Source organism: Dromiciops gliroides, chromosome 1 (genome assembly GCF_019393635.1).
Source record: "Dromiciops gliroides isolate mDroGli1 chromosome 1, mDroGli1.pri, whole genome shotgun sequence".
NCBI lineage: Eukaryota > Metazoa > Chordata > Mammalia > Microbiotheria > Microbiotheriidae > Dromiciops > Dromiciops gliroides.
In genome coordinates this window covers 365,523,155-365,541,592 of record NC_057861.1, presented here as the reverse complement: position 1 = coordinate 365,541,592, position 18,438 = coordinate 365,523,155, and the positions used below count along the sequence as shown (strand labels likewise).

General features: G+C 35.0%; 1 protein-coding gene across 2 annotated transcripts in view; it reads left to right on the top strand.

The window, feature by feature from the left end:
- CDH18 (cadherin 18) overlaps positions 1–18,438 on the top strand; it is a 1,453,365-nt gene that overhangs the window by 703,569 nt on the left and 731,358 nt on the right. The window lies entirely within an intron of this gene.

Sequence of the window (18,438 nt, the reverse complement as noted above, 5' to 3'; positions counted from 1 at the left end):
TGGGCCTCATATCTAGCCACAGACTAGATTCTGGTCCAGCAAAAAGATAGTTGCTGAATATCATTAAAAATTATTGAATTTTACATATGGGGAAATTTCCTTACCCTGACCTTTCCATGAATTATTTCCATGAGTTTTCTTCATATGGACTTAACAAACAAACAAACAAAACTGAGATGAAGTAATGGGCACAGATAATGTAGGCATATAGGAGCCTCTGAAGGCCATTTCTACTCACACTGGAGAGCCTTCTTAACAAAGAGTTGGTGTCAAATACAGTTTAGTTCAATTAGCACAGTGGCTTAAATTTAATAATCTCTATATAGGACATGACTCTTTTTCTCTTTCTTTTTTTTTTTTTTTTTTGGTGAGGCAATTGGGGTTAAGTGACTTACCCAGGGTCACACAGCTAGGAAGTGTTAAGTGTCTGAGGCCGGATTTGAACTCAGGTACTTCTGACTCCAGGGTCGGTGCTCTATCCATTGCACCACCTAGCTGCCCAACTCTTTTTCTCTAATACTATTCCTATTCCCCTTTTATATAGAGGCCTAATACAATACAAAGAAAATAGATTTTTTTGTTTAATTTTCTTTGTTCTGGTTGTTATTTGGCAATTAATGTCAAGCTTTCTGTAAGTACCATATGAACTTAGGCAGAAATGGCTTGATTTTCATCAACATATCCCTACTGCCTATGACAGTACATAGTAGGTGCTTAATATATGCTCATTGGATTAAATAAGCAATATAGACATAGCTAGAGAATTGGAATTATGATAGATTTGGAATGAGTCCCACAATTTTAGGAACTGAGCTTTCTTCTTTGTCATTTGGACTTCCAAGTTCTTGAAAGTTATTGTCCACAAAGAAAGACAAAAATTTGCACATGTGAGCTGGGAATGGAATTTACAAAAGCAGCATAAAGAACAGCCCAGAATCTATAGAACACTGGACAATTTGAAGAATTTCTCTAGTTAAGGCTACAAATAGGAACTCCAAGATAAAACTTTAACACAAAAATGATTTTTGATCACAGTGATGAACTTTCAAAGTGAAAAAAAAAATCTGATAATGAAATAGGACAAAGTCACATAAACTGTATAAATCTTGTTATACTGGGAAAAGTAGAAAAGATAACAATAGCATATGAGACAATAGCTTTATAAGGATGTATCATTTGATTCCTTTAAAGTGAGAAGAGATGAAATAATACAAGATTAAATTTATGAGCTCTGAAGGAAAGGCTTTTTAAAATTTTATGTATGGCAATATGTTGTCAACTGAATGTTGAATTTAGAGTCAGGAACACTTTGGCTCAAATTTGCTTCTGACACTTAATTGTTGTTTGACCCAATAGTCTTTCTGAACCTAAATTTTCTAATCTGTCAAATGATGATTTGAGACAAATGGTCACTTATGTTTTTTGTGATCTTACAATCCTTTGACATTTAATCAGGTATTTTGTCAAATGGAAAGTTCAGGATCCTCTCTATAGGCAAAAGTCTCCATCATTACCATATTCTTGTGAGAGAGAAATGAATCCAAGTCAATATAATGAGTCAAAGCAAAAAAAATGATTCTGAATTGGACATTTCATTTTACCCTTTATAATGAAAGCCAAAAATAAATGTTGCTTATGTTAATAAATAAGAAAGTGATCACCTCTCTTAAGTGTATCTTGGTAAGCCTGGAATTCTCTAGTAATAACATGTAAATTTACTCACTACAATAAAGATAAAATCCCATTTAATAAAAAATGGATTATACATATATTATCTTGTTAATTGATAAACTGTAGTAGGATTAGAATAATTCTCTATCTTTTACACTGTGAAAGTCTGGGTTGGGGTAATTCCCCTAGCTTAGGAAGTCTTGATACCTTTTGATGGAGCTATTTGGCCTCTACCTCACATGAAATAGTAATAAAGAGAGAGATTCTGCCCTCACATTTGATCTTTTCCCTAAAAATAAAGAATGAAGGAAGATGGAGTTCAGTGAAGTTAAATGTCAGGCTATGCCCTGCCATTCATGGGGGAGAAAGAGCAGTCTTGTGGTTAGTCAGTAATTTATTTTGTGTTATTTTGGGTAATAAAGAAACTGTCATTATTCTACTTGACTGGCATTTTCCCCCCAAAATCCTACCTGGGCCATTGCTAGCAAAATATGAACTTTTCCTTATTTTGCATGACCTCAAAAAATACTGGAGAATTTGATATAAACCATATATGCCTATATGTGTGAGAATGCCTATGAAAAGGAATCTTTTTACAAGCTTGTAAAATTTGCATTCACATAAACAATATTTTAAATACCAAAGTTTGCTACTGGCTGTTTATCTCATAAAAATGTAGGAATATATGAAGCTAATGACCCATTTCAATCATTAACTGTCCATATTCATTTATCAAAAATAACTGAAGAAAATATGGAGATGAAAACAAATGAAATCATTAGTGAGCTCTGCCCGCCCTCAGAGACCAGCATAGAATTGTCAGAGATGTCTATTAAAAAGGATAACATATGTTTACATCCATGGATGTAAGATGGGAAGTCATTTCTCTCCTATAGACAGCATTATTTATAGACATTTACTGAACTATGAGGTCCATCAGCCTCAAGTAACCCATTATACAGAGTGTCCTGAAATATTTAGTGCTGTCTTGTTATTAAAGCTATTAACACTCAAGATATTAAAGTTAAAAGTTGCACTAAGACTTTGGGGCACAATAAATGCAACCTCCTAGTCAAGACAAATAGAGCCATTGCCTAAAATAAGTGCAAGATATTTCTATTAGTACCTCACAGATCATGCAGAAGCAGCTCCAGTACTACCAATGCTGCTAAGGGGAGGGGACCAATGTCATTAATAGCCTTCATCACTTATTATCTGGGCTGTTGCAATAGCCTTCTAACTGGTCTCCCTCACTCAAGTCTCTTCCCACTACAATCTATCTTCCAGTCAACTGAAAAGCTTATTTTTCTACAGTAGGTTAGACAATGTTATCCCCCTATTTAATGAACTCCTTATTACCTTCAGGATCAAATATAAAGTCCTCTGACTTTTAAAGTTCTTAATATCTTGCCTTTTCCAATCTTCATACATCTTTCTTTCTTATATGAACTCTATAGTCAAGCTACTATACTACTTGCAGATCCTGACACATGAAAATCCATTTGCCATCTACATGCCTCATGCTTGGAATATTTTCTTCTTACCTCAGCCTTTTTAAAGGTTACTTGGTTTCCTTCAAGACTCAGCTCCTTCTCTCTTCTGCAGGAGGCCTTTCCTGGTCTCCCAGCAGCTAATGGCTTCTTATTCTAGATTAGCTTTCATCTCTTTACTATATATCTTGTATGAACCTAGTTATTTATGTTTCCTTCCCCATTTGAATGTGAGCTCCTTGAAAACAGGGACTATTTTTTGCTTTTTATTTATTTTATTCCCAGTTCTTGGCACATTGCCTGACACATAGTAAGTACTTGATAAATACTTGTCAACTCTTCTTCTAGTTCAGGCAAAGTTTCCAGTTTTGAGGGCTTATGAAGGAAAGTGTAATCCAAATTTGGATTTTTTTTTCCCAGAAAGAGAGAGATTGGTGAATAGTGGTGCTACACCGAATGGTACTATTTATATACTTTTTTCTCTGAATACCTCTTTATTAGGCAGCTCCTCCCTAACAATGTGGTTGTCAGTTACCTTCATCATGATGACCATTATTAAATGTTCATTGAAAATATAAGCCCTAGAAGAGTCAGAATTTCACAGGAATTTTTTTGAGTATGTACATATAGCAAGAAATAAATTACTAATACATTTAAAATTGATCACAGAATTATTTCTACTATCTCAAATGCATCTTCACCTTGTAACCCAACAAAAAGCTAAAATGAAACAAAATGCAGGTGTGATTCTTTATTATAGCAGAGGAAAATGCAAATGTAAATTGAACATAGGCAAGTGAATTGTCCTTCCATTTCTTCATTTATTTAATTTTGGGGTAGGGCAGTGAGGGTTAAGTGACTTACCCAGGGTCATACAGATTCCATTTATTTTCAAAATCAGTAGATATTTTATTTTTTTAAAGGAAAAATGTGGGCATGCTTGTCCAGGTAATGATTCCTTTGGGAATAAAGAGGTCTTTCATAATCCTTTTAAAAATAATTTAGGTTAAACTGAAAATATTTTAAATTCTGTCATATTAGTGATAAGGGAATTTTTCATAAATCAGGCATTTATATTACTCACTACTAACAACAATCCAGAAATACCATGGTATCTCCATGAACATTCCCAGCTGGCTTCAAATAATTAATGTCCTAAATTTAATTTACTTTTTAAAGTTTTCACATAATATAGTACTGTAGTTTGTTCAAACAATATGAAAGATTTAATGCTAACACAGTAGAAGCAGTTTAAATCTAATTAGGAGCTATCTGTGGAAAGAGGACTTTTCACATCTGTAAGGTTGACAGTAAATATTTATTTTCTGAGTGATACTTGCTAATACAGTGCTTCCTAATTGCTTTTTGGTATTGAATAGCAGCCCGAAGAATCCGTTTGGAGAGATTGCAGTTTTCAAACTTCAACAATACACTATCCAAAAGCAAACATTTGCTCACTTCAGTGTTACAGTTCCATTTTCAAATCGCTGTTGATTTGGGTTTATTGGCTTATAAATCTGTCTTTGACATGTACTTCATTTTTACGAATACAAATCAAAATCTCAATTTCCCTTCTCAAATCTTTTAGTATGTTCCCTGACCTCTCAACTTTTACTTACCAAGTATTTCTCTTCCTGCTTGTGTTTGTTCTTTATCCTTTCCTGATAGCTTTGTTGAAAGCATGATACTATAGAGTGTCAGAAGACATCAGTTTGAATCCTGACACTTTCTATCTATAGAGCTTTGTTCAAGTCACTCAACCACTCTAGACCCCATTTTTCTTATCTTTAAAATGAGCCTTTCAGACTGAATAACTACTGAGATCAGAGTTCTAAAGCCCTGGTCTATGAAATGGCAGAAATCAGTCAGTATAATATAAGATTCTTGAGAGAAGAGAAAGTTCCAGGGTTTGGGGGGATTTGGTTTTTGGTGGTGGTTGTTGTTTTGTGTGTGTGTGTGTGTGTGTGTGTGTGTGTGTGTGTGTGTGTGTTTGCCTCTGAGTCCCTTGTAACTAGCACAGTGCATCGCACAAGGTAGTGTACATTTGTTTATCGATTATTGAATTGGTAATTTTTTCAAAAGAATTTCAGAATGTGCTTTAGCTAAACATTCTTAGGGCTAGAACTAAAAGGGAACTCACAGACAATCTAGTCCCACCCACTCATCTTACAGATGAATAAAATGAGACTTAGGGAGGATAAGTGATTAACCCAAAGTCACACAAAAAAATAAGTATTCAGGTCCTTAGACTCCTTAGCCAGAACTCTATTCCCTAAATCATATTGCTTCATAATCTCATTTTGGTTTGTTTGAATGGCAAAAAAGGGAAAGCTATTGTTAAGAAAACTCTGCAATATGATAATGGGCCTTGTAAAGGTCCTTAAGACATTATGAACTTAGCAGGAAAAAAATGCTATGCAAGATAGTAGTAACAGTAGCATGGGGGGCAGCTAGGTGGCACAGTGGATAGAGCACCGGCCCTGGAGTCAGGAGTACCTGAGTTCAAATCCGGCCTGAGACACTTAACACTTACTAGCTGTGTGACCCTGGGCAAGTCACAACCCCAATTGCCTCACTAAAACAAAACAAAATAAAGCAAAAAAAAAAAACAGTAGCATGGACTGTGTCTGAAAAGGGGGTTCATGTTAGCTATAGTTTGTTAAATAATAAAACATAAATAAATGATACCTCATAAACATGAGGTATTAATAATAGCAGAAAAATGAAATCAAATGCATATTTAATGCAAAATAGATCATATCTCCCACATGAAGGTAAAAAATATTAATGTCTGCATTTTAAATGCCCTGCTCTCTCTCTCTCTTTCACACATCCACACACAAACACAGACACATAGACACACACATATTTTGATGTTCCTATCACTGAATGAACTTGACTGTCTTCTCAGTAATAGTAAATTAACATTCCTTGAACATAAAGTAGGGTAAATTGAATCTTTCTGTGCTCCCTTCTGAAATTTTGTTTCTTTGCTTTCTCTCTCTGAATGAAAAGAAAAATCAGTTGTGTGCTTATGAGATTTGCACAATTCTTTTATCTATTTGCTTGAACATATAATCCCAAACCTACATGGGCAAAGCAGGTATCCATTAATCTGATATCAAAGGTTTGTATGATTTTGGAATTAAAACAAAATTAAACAAAACCCCCCTACCAAATAGCAATAGTTAAAAAAGTCCTACCATAAAAGGCAATTATTGAGAAGGAAATAATAATTTATTAAGTGCCTACTAAGTGCTAGGCACTGTGCTAAGTCTTTTACAAATATGGCACAGGGGATAGTGTACCAGTAGATAGAATATTCAGGAAGATCTGAGTTCAAATTCAGCCATAGACATATACTAACTATATGATGCTGGGAAAATTGTATAATGTTTGTTCACCTCAGTTTCTTCATCTGTAAAATGAGAACAGTAGCACTAAATCACTTAGCACAGTACCAGACACATAGTAAGTATTACATTAAATTGCTAACTGCAATATGAACCTTCAAGTGAGTGGTATCATTTTTCTGGTGGAGAGTCTTGTCTCAATGTTGATGACTGGTGATTAATCAGGTTGTATTTGCTGAAGGCTGAGGTGGCTATGGCAATTTCTTAAAATAAGACAACATTGAAATTTTCCACATTTATTGACTCTTCCTTTTATTTGTACACTTAGAGACCATTGTAGGGTTATTCATTGACTTAAATTCAATATTGTTCTATCTCAGGAAATAGGGAAGCCCTAGGAGAGGGAGAGAGACAGAAGAAACAGGTGGAGCAGTGAGAGCATACACAACATTTATTAAGTTCGTTTTCTTACATATACGCAATTCATGGTGCCCCAAAACAATTACAATAGTAACATCAAAGATCGCTGGTTATAGATCACAATAAGAAAAAATAACAATGAAAATGTTGAAATCTTGTGAGAATTACCAATGACACAGAGAAAAGATGTGAACAGCCACTATTGGAAAAAAATGTCATAATAGAACTGCTCTATGTCACAAACTTTCAATTCCTAACAATAAAATATAACAAACAAAACAAAAACTGCAATATCTGCAAAGTTTAATAAAATGAGGTATGCCTGTATCTTCATTTTACAGGTAAGGAAACAGAATCAGAAAGACATTAAGTGACCGGTCCAGGTCACACAACTAATAAGTCTCTATGTCTTAACTTGAACTAGGGTCTTTCAAACTCAAGGCCCAGTCCTGTATCCACTGTGCCATCTACATCCTTCTAGAAATTTCATGTTTATAGAAAGCCCATGTTAAGATAAAGGTTAACTCATGAACCTATTGGCATAAACATACCTGGAAGATACATGGGCTAATATAGCATAAAACTATTCTTAAAGTTGGGAGAGAAATACAAATATAGAACAAAGAACAACAGGAGAATGGGGAAAAGGAGTCTAAGCAACCAATAGCAAAATAAAAGCATTGGACACCTTGGATAAGGGGTAGGAGATGGGAAGCAGGAAAGAATGAAAAAAAAGGGGGGAAATCAAGGGGGAAACATAACATATATGCCCTTCATATTGAAACAAACTGTTTTAGTGGGGGGAAAATAACAATACAATCTAGAATCAAATAATATTGGTTCAAATCCTGACTCTAATATTTGCAACCTACGTCATTAATATTGGGTTAATCACATTACCTTTCTAAGCCTTAGCTACCTCATCTTTAAAATGAATAATTTGGACTAGCTATCCAGTATTATTTATTTTGTGATCATTTTACCAAGTTTCAGTGTATTTTGTTCTTGTTCAGTCACATTCAGTTGTGTCCAACTCTTCGTGACCATATCTAGATTTTTCTTGACAAAGATATTTTATCAATGGTTTGCCATTTCCTTCTCCATTTATTTTACAGATGAGGAACTGAGGTGAAAAAGGTTGTGACTTGCTCAGGGTCACACAGTTAGTAAGTGTCTGAGGCCAGATTTGAATTCAGGAAGTTGAATCTTCTTGACTCCAGGCCTGGCACTCTGTCTATTGCACCACCTATCTATCCAGTTTCAGTGTATAGCCTCAATCCCCCAAAAATAAATAAATAAAAACAGAGGAAAAAAAATATCTAGTAAATAACAGAGCCCACTGGTGTATCTCCCCCCCCCAAAAAAAAAAATCTCTGACCACTTAGTTATTCAGTTTGGGCATATATTTACATTCATCTCAGTACATATCCCCTATAATGGCAGTACAGATTCCTCACAGGTTCTAAACAGTGTTTTAGTTTCTTAGCTAAAAAACAGAAGGATTGGGGCAGCTAGGTAACACAATGGATAATACACTGGCCCTGGATTCAGAAGGACCTGAGTTCAAATCCAGCCTCAGACACTTGATACTTACTAGCTGAGTGACCCTGGGCAAGTCACTTAACCCCCATTGTCCCTCAAAAACAGAAAGAAAGGAAAGAAAGGAAAGGAAGGAAGGAAGGAAGGAAGGAAGGAAGGAAGGAAGGAAGGAAGGAAGGAAGGAAGGAAGGAAGGAAGGACAGAAGGATTATCTTTCTGTGTCATAAACCCACAAAGGTTGGGACAGTGTGTTTTTATGTGATTCCCTATCTGCTTGGGATAATTGAGCAAGATGAACAATGTGTAAAAACTACTGATCCCATTCCTCCCCTGCATTTGTGGGGTAAAAGGGAAAATGGTCCAGTGTCAATGTGCTGGCATAGGCAGTGTGGATGAATTAAAGGGGTACAGGGGAAGGTAGGCAGGAATCTATATCCCCTGAACATGAATGAGGGGAGAAGAATGGCTTTGTTTTTGCAGTCTTAGATTTAAAGAGAATATGGCAAGAAGTAAGCTGAAGGAGTGGCTGACCAGTGAGCTCCTATAATTTTGGTTAAACAGTTGACAATGACTTCTAACACAGTAAATTAATCAACAAACATTTATTTATTAATGTCTAGGAGAGCAACATATAAGAGAAAAGCAGCCTGGTGTTATGGATATAATATTAGAATTGGGGTAAAAACCGTATACACAGCCTCCTTAGGTACTGAATATAAACTTGGACAGATCACTCAACCTATCTAAGTCTCAGTTTTCTCATCTATAAAACTTGAGTAATAACACACCATGTCCTGGAGTTGTGGTAAGACTCTAGTAGATTATAAATATCAGTTCTTGTTAATATAAATTAAGATCCTTGCCCTCCAGGTGTTTGCAATCCAATTCCAATCACTAAATGCTATGCAATTACTATATTACACAATGCTAATCACTAATCTTAGAATCTCAGAGTTTGAATGGAAATTAGAAACCAATAGAAGGAGACAGGATCTAATTGGCAAAAGAAAACTAATCCATATGAAATGATTAAAGCCATTTTACATTTGTATGATTCTTTTCAGTTTGCAAAACACATTTAAATACATCATCCCATTTAATCCCCCAACAATACTATCTAACAGGGAGGGTAGAAGTAATTATCCTCATTTTCAAATAAGAAATATCTTGGTTGAGGAAATCAGGGATTAAGTGACCTGACCAAAGACATGCAGGTAGGAAGTCATACAGCTGAGGCTTCAATCCAGGACTTTTGACTTCTAGTCTTGTATTACTAACTTCTAGTTAATATGCCATGCTGTCTGCCATGAAATTAGAAATAGATACAGATTTAGATATAGACATAGATGAGAGAAATACAGACAGATAAATGTGGTTTTGACTTTATTTACTTGCTAATTTGGGGAATACAGACTATAAGAGTTTTAGGAGCTCAGAGGAGAAGGGAGATCATGGAGGCTGGGGGGAGGTTGTGAAGGAAATCTCCATGAAGTGAATAAGGATAGCTAACATTTATATAGAACATACTATATTCCAGGAACTGTACTAAGTGCTTTACAATTATAACCTCATGTGATCCCTCCAACAACCATGAAAGGTAGGTACTCTTATTATCCCCATTTTATAGAGAAGGAAACAGAAGCAGAGGTTATTATTTGCCCAGGGTCACAAAGCTAGTAAATGTCTAAAGATAGATTTGGTCTCAGGACTTGTATGCCCAGCACTCTATCCATCTACTAGTTTACCTAGCTCCTCTCAATTGACTGCAAAATCCATGAGCTCTGGAATGCTAGGATTCTAAGGTGCTTTCAACATTTTTCAAAACTCATGAGGAAATCAAGACTCCACACCTTTCACCTTCAATAGATAAGAACATAAGCAGAGGTCAGATCAAGGACTATGAGACCTCTCCAAGTCATGTTACCTCAGAGAAGAAGACCCCCAAGGCCCTACAAAATTATCTCTCACAAGATACAAAGTATAAAGGACTTGCCATAATCCCCCCAAATCCCTCTTTGTTGCTTTCTCTTTCTTGTTGTTTTCTGTTTTGTTGTTGTGGTTGTTTGTTTTCTTTTCCTCATATCCCCAGAGCTTAGCACAGTATCTGACACATACTAAATGTTTAATAAATAGTTGTTTACTGACTGACTGAAGGCATGAAAACAGAAGTGAAGATTTCATGGCTAAGGGAATGTAATGAAATTAGACTCTACTCTAATTAGTAGAAGGAAGTTAGTTTTCCTTTACTCCATTTCCCTATTCAGCCAGAATGGCTGGCTTCCTTGCGTCATAATCACTTCCTTATGAAATCCATTATGATAGTCATGAGAAATAGTTTTGAAATTAATTAGAAATCAATGACGCATTATTAAGGTTGGAGAAGCTCAATAACCTATGTGCGTTTAAGAACTATTCCATGAAAGCAAAAGCAAGACTACTCATTTAAGTCATGTGTTACCTCATCTGTATTTTTCTACCATATATCAATCTATGTTAGAAAATATTTTACATCATAATTTACAGACTCCTTGCAAATGTTTTCGTTGTAGTGTGGGAAAAGTGTCTCTACTTACAAAAGGTTAACAAATGCAAGCAATTAATAAACGTTTAATTTATCTGTGATAGAACTGAATGTCTCAATTTTTGTGAATAATAAGTGTTAGAAGTAAATACAAGTGAACAGTGAATAATTAGAAAAATCACACTTAGAAGGTGTCTATGTGAGATGAACTAATTGGACCCAGCTACCAAAAGGAATTGGCATTTTTCACAGGGGTAAATCCTAATAACAGAGCCTTCCCTAACTGACTTTAGCATTTCCTAGACCATTTGTGAGAATTTATTAAACTGATTCTTCATCAGACTTAAAATATATAGGATATTGCATAGAATTGTAAATGGTTTGGCTAATGCTACTTCTTAACTTGCCATTAAATATCTTCAGTTCAATCATTTTTCAATGGTGTACAACTCTCCATGACCTCCTTTGGGGTTTTCTTGGCAAACATATTATAGTGGTTTTCCATTTTCTTCTCCAGCTCATATTACAGATGAAGAAACTAAGGCAAACTGAGCTAAGTGACTTGCCTATTGTTACCCAGCTAGTAAGTGTCTGAGGTCACATTTGAACTAAGACATATGAGTTTTCTTGGGTCCAGTCCTGGTACACTATCCACTTTGCTACATAGCTGCACTATATATAGATTATCCTACCCTGATAATAGGAATAAAGATTTAGAAAGTAATTGTATTGTAGCAATCATACAGTCTAATATCTTACCTCTTAATTTTACATGATAGGAAACTGTGGCCCACAAAGTTTAAATGACTTTCCCATAATCACATGGGTAGCAAGAGAGAGACAGAGACAAAGAGACAGAGAGATAGAGAAGATACAGAAGTGGGGGAAGAAAGAGAAATTAATCAAGGTCTTATGTTCCAGGCTCTTTGCTAAGTGTTGGAGACACAAATAAAAGCAAACTAGCCAGTCAATGGCTCAAAGGATTTATATTTTAATAGGGGTATGGCAAAAAAGGAGAGGTATAAAAGAGAGCTAGATAGGAGGGAAGAAATGTGCAACAGCATAGATTAGAAATAATGGCTAACAACCGACATGGAGGCCCAGTTCTGAGGAGGTTGAAGTCCACATATCAGAGCCCCAAGGTCATTCTAGAGACAGAGTGTGATGTTGGGTGTTGGTGAGGATAGGTGGGGTGGGGGTGGGGAAATAGGGTGAAGATGATGGTCAGAGTACAGGCAGTGTGGTTTGGAGTTGGAAGCAGGGAAATAGATAACTGCTTACAAAATATGACTGACATGAGCTATAAAAAAATTTTACCTGAATCCAAAAATGTTCAGGCTCACATCACCTATTACTTGAATCATTGCAATGGTCTCCTATTTGGTGTCTATGCATCAAGTCTTTTTCCTCTCCCATCCATCATCCACATAGCTGCCATTTTGATATTCCTAAAGTGCAGACCTAACAATGTCGCTCATCTGATAAAGAAGTTTCACTTATTCTCTATGGCCTAAAGGATAAAATTAAAATGTTTTTGTTCATTGCTTAAAACCCTTTGTTATCTGCCACCAACTCCCTTTGAGATTGATTTTGCATTATATCACTCCTTCCCTGGCAAAAAGCTGATGTTTCAGCCAAACTGCCCTTCTTGCTATTCTGGCATATACCATTTGATCTCCTCCCTTTGTACTGTTCCCAGGCTATCTTCTGGCTCTGGAATAACATCACTCCTCACTTCTGATGCAGAAAAACCCTACCTTCCTTCAAAAGAAAACTTGAATGCCACTTTATACAACAACATGCATCCTGATCTCACTAGTTTTCTATTACCCACCACTACCCTGACCTTATACTAGAAAGTGTTTTTTAAAAAATTTCTTGTGTACTTATGTTGCATATATTTATGCATATAAGTGTTTTCATCCTCTGGTAGAATATAATAACCTTAAAATATTCCTTTCTTGTTCCCTAGTACCTAGACAAGGGCGTAATATGTATGATGTAGTCAATAAATGTTTGTTGAATTGAATTGACCCTGAGAGAATGAGTAATTCTGACACTTACAGCTTTTTCTCCCCAAATGTTCCTCATAAGAAGATAATTTTAGGAAATACATATTTCTAAGCGTTATTGACATCATGCACAGGGTTGAATATATTCATGTTTACATATGGATATATTTTATTTCATATATTCTTAAATTCCTATGTTTTATGTATATATTATATATGAATATATGTATATATATATATATGAAATTTAATACATATGTATGTGTGTGTGTGTGTTTGTGTGTGAAATAAAATTTGGTACCATTAGAGAACTGGGATATTCAAAAAGAGCAACAGTGTCAAAAGAGCACTGGATCTTCACCACAGACCTGAATTCAAATTATGACATATAACTCTGGCCAAGTCACTGAATTGCACTTGGTTGTAATTTCATTATCTCTAAGATGAGGGTAGAACTGCATGTTTTATGTCTTTCTTCTAGCTCCTATGAAATCAAGAAGGAGAAGAACGAAACTCTGAAAAGCAAGAAAACTTTAGGGAGCTATTCTATCACTCAGTTTCTTTTGTCCCCTCCCTTACAAATAAAATCTAACCCAAATTCACTTGAAAACTTTTTGCTTTGCTAAGATTCTCAAGTACTCCCATCTGTTTGCAAACATATATCTCAAGGATGGTTAAGGGAATATGCCTCATTCATACATTAATGTGAATTAATTTAAATCATTTTTCTGCTAATATCTGGGTGACATCTGTTACGCTGAGGGGGTAAAACTATTGACTCATTTGGGGAGAGAACTATAGAGAACTAAGTAATTTTGAAGCAGCATTGTGATAATGAAGCTGATGGTTATAATAACTTATATGAAGATAAGAAAAGAGGATCATAGATCTGAAGCTAGAAGGAATCGCATGGTTACCCAAAGTTAACGTTATTTTTAAGTGCTAGAAGCAATAATTTAGTCCAAGGTCTTCTTTCTCCAGATGATATCTATCTCTCTCTCTATCTCTATCTCTATCTCTATCTCTATCTCTATCTCTATCTCTATCTCTATCTCTATCTCTATCTCTATCTCTATCTCTATCTCTATCTCTATCTCTATCTCTATCTCTATCTCTATCTCTATCATCTCTATCTCTATCTCTATCTATTCCTAGTATCTATTGTTGTTTTTCATCCTTCATTCTCCAAGAGGGTCAATGACATGGGGGGGGGGGGTGACGTCTTAACTTTCAAGTTAATTGGATTGAAGTAAGGCAAAGTAGTGCAAAGTCATCAGCCTCACTCTTTCCTCCAGAGTCATCATAGTTCAGTGGCAAAACTGGTATCTGAAGGCAGCTAGGTGACATAATAGAGTGCTGGACCTGGCATCAGGAAAACATCTTCCTGAGCTCAAATGTGACCTCAGATACTTATTAGTTCTGTAACCCTGGTCAAGTCACTTAACCCTTTTTTTGTCTCAGTTTCCTTTTCTGTAAAATGAGCTGGAGTAAGAACTGGCAAGCCACTATATAATATCTTTGCCAAGAAAACCCTAAGGGAGGTCATGGAGAGTTGGACATTACTGAAAGTCATTGAATATCAACATTCCTTGAACATAGTAAGTACTTAATAAATAGTTGTTGGTTGATCTATTTATTGATTTGTCCCCATGATCCAACTATTAAGTGGTGTTAGAAAGTATTTAAGGACCCTATGTTCTGCTAATGCTTTTCTATCCAAATGCAAAGCAACAGTTTCTTTTATCAGAAACTGTCGTTGGTGGAGAACTTTACCAGGGGAAAGAATGGTTTGAAGATATTGCCTTCCCACCCTGGCCTATCCCACAAAGAGGGAGTATTACACTGGGGTGTTTGGACAGCATAAGGACACTGGAGCTCAAGGAAGAATAATGGTATGATGTGGAAAGATGCCAAAGACCAACTATTTTAGGATTTTCACAATAGCTAATCCACTGGGAAAGGGCGAAAGAAATATTTCTCTTCCCTGTTACACAACATGATCCCCTGCTTCTAGGAATTAAAACAATGGATAACATTGAAGTTTAAGTCATATATTAATGCTATATTTAGATTAGTTAGGTTTTATCCACCAGCCTGGGAATTTGACTTCCCATTTTCACTTCTTTCTTTTCCATTTCTAAACAAATACTTTTCCATTAAATTAGTCAAACATGTATTTAATGCCTGCTATGTTGCTGGTATTGTTTTAGACAATATGGATATAGAAAAACACATGAAATCATTATTTTTCTAAGGAACTTACAATCTCAGGGAAGATAAAATAATTACAAATTAGGTTCTTTTTGGGAAAGGACTAATACCTAGGAGGATTAGGAAATACCTTATATAGGAACTTTATATAGGACTTTTAAGCTCAATATTGAAGGAAACTTGTGATTCTGAGAGGAAGGGACTTCATTCAAGATATTAAAGTCAGCTTTTACAATGCTATTTTGATAACCTATACATTCCTGAGAGGAGAGGTATATCTTTGATGGTGGTATTAAATGAGGATTAGGCTATCTTGGTCCTTTAAGGGCAAGGGTAATGTCACTAACTTGGGATATATTTATTTTTTTAAATCCTTATTATCTAGGACAATTATGAACAATTCACTTTCACCTGGGAAAATAACTCAATATGTTTTTATAGTGGTCCACTGGGTGAATACATTCTCCTTAATACTGCCAAATGTCGTCAAATTTAAATTGTAGAGTGAGTCCTTCCCTACTTTTGTTTCCTTTTATCATTATACTGATGACATCATGTTAGCTACAAGTGCTTAAGCTACTGTTTGCACTGCTATTCAGGTCATGATTTCCTATCTCTACTCTTATGGATGGGAGATTAACCACAGAAGACTGAAAATCCTTTCAGAAGGGTATTATTATTGTTGTTGTTGTCATCTTCATTTTGCAGTTCCAGTGAATGACGTTTAATCAAACCATGCCAAACATAGTACAGGAAAAACTCCTGACATTGGTTGTCCCACCCAGCATGAAGGAAGCTCAATTTTAATCAGCCATTACATATTTTGGAGAGCAATCCTGATATGCCTTTTGTGTGTGTGTGTGTGTGTGGGGGCAACTGGGGTTAAGTGACTTGCCCAGGGTCACACAGCTAGCAAGTGTCAAGTGTCTGAGGCCAGATTTGAACTCAGATACTCCTGAATCCAGGGCCAGTGCTCTATCCACTGTGCCACCTAGCTGCCCCCATGATATGCCCTTTTGAGCAGCCTTCTAACTCCCATTTTTAAGATTATTAGTATATCTGTCATCATTGAATGAAAACCTGAGTAGTCTTCTGCTATGGAAAACTTTAAGTATGTTGTTCAACACTCTCTTCTATTAAAAAAGTATTTATTTTATTTTAAATTTATAAAATAAAACAAATTATTTTATAACATAATATAATAAAATAATGATTACACATGAAGTCTATTACATAAAATTTTTTATTCCTTTTAAAAATATTTAAAAGTTATCATGTAAATGTCTTTTTCCCCCTTTTTTTCCCTTACCCCAACCCAGCCCTAGAGATGGGTACCATTAGACACAAATATGTATATATAGGTAAAATCATTTTATATATTCTTCTGTTTACCATTTTTTCCCTCTAGATCAATACAGTTTCTTCCTTCATATGTCCTTTGTAGTTAGTTTTGGTATTTATAGTAATCACAATGAATTATTTGCTCAAAGTTTTTTCTTAAAACAATATTGCTAAAAAAAAAGCGGGGGGGGGGAAGCTAGGTGACACAGTGGATAGAGCACTGGCCCTGGATTCAAGAGGACCTGAGTTCAAATCCAACCTCAGATACTTGACATTTACTATCTGTGTGACCCTGGGCAAGTCACTTAACCCCAATTGCCTCACCAAAAAAACCCCCCCACCACCACCCACCACCCACCACCACCAACCACCACCAACCACAAAAACAATATTGTTGTTACTGTATACAGTGTTCTCTTGGTTCTGCTCATTTTGCTCTTTATTATTTCATGTGTCTGTCTATTCATGTTTTCCTAAGATCAAGGTCATCATTTTTTATAGCACAGTAGTATTCCATAACAAGCATATACCACAGCTTATTTAGTCATTTTCCAATTTATAGACATTCCTTCAATTTCCACTTCTTTGCCATGACAAAGATAGTTGCTATAAATATTTTGGAATATATATATATATATATATATATATATATATATTCCTTTCCTTTTCCCCTAATCATGTGGTAGCATTGCTGATTCATAGGGCATAAGCAGTTTAATAACTCTTTGGGCATAATTCCATATTATTCTCCAAAATCATCAGATCAGCCACCAACAATGAATTAGTATCCCAATTTTTCCATAACTCCTCCAATATTTGTCATTTTCCCCTTCAATCATTTTATCCAATCTGGTATAAAATGGTATCTCAAAGTTATTTTAATATGAATTTATATAATCAATAAGAATTTAGATCATTTTTATATGATCATAGATTGTTTTGATTTCTTCATTGGAAAACTGCCTGTTCATTTCCTTTGACCAATTAAAATTGGGGAATGACTTGTGTCCTTACAGATTAAAGAAAATAAAACTTTATATAGTTAAGATATGACACTTTATCTTAGAAAATGTCTATATCCATCTCTCCCCCTACCCCAATTTTCTCCTTTCTTTCCAATCTTGGCTACATTTGTTTTATCTGAACAAAATCTTTTTAATCTAATGTAATCAAAACGATCCTTTTTATAGCTAGCTTTACTCTCTATTTCTTGTTTATTCACAAATTGTTTTCCTATCCATGTCTGATTGGTAATATGTTCCGGGTTCTTTTAATTTTCTTCTAATATCTCTCTTTACATTAGGTCATATATGGTCTTTGCCCAGTTTCTGTCATACTGCTTCCCAGTTTTCCCAAGAATTTTTACCAAATAATGAATACTTTTTCCAAAATCTTGTCTTTACACTTGTAAAATACAATATTATGGTGTTTATTTGCTGTTATAAATTGTATGTCGACTCAACTCCATTGATATGCCTTTCTATTTCTTAGCCTGTATCAGATAGTTTTTCATAATTACTGTGTTATAGTTTAAGATCTTGCACTGCCAAATCTCCTTCCTTTATGTATTTTTTCATTAGTTCCTTTGATATTCTTGAATTTTTTTTTCTTCAAGATAAATTTTGTTATTTTGTTTTCTAATTCAGTAAAATATTTTTGGTAATTTAATTGGTATGACATTGAATATATAAATTAGTCAAGCAAAATTCTTATTTTTATTATATTGGCCCTGCCTACCCATGAACAATTAATATTTTTCCAATTATTTAAAGTTGATTATATTTATATAATTATTATTTTTTATAGTTTTGTCTATACAGTTCCTGGATTTGTTTTGCAGGTATACTCCTAGGTATTTTATAATGTCTAGAATTATTTTA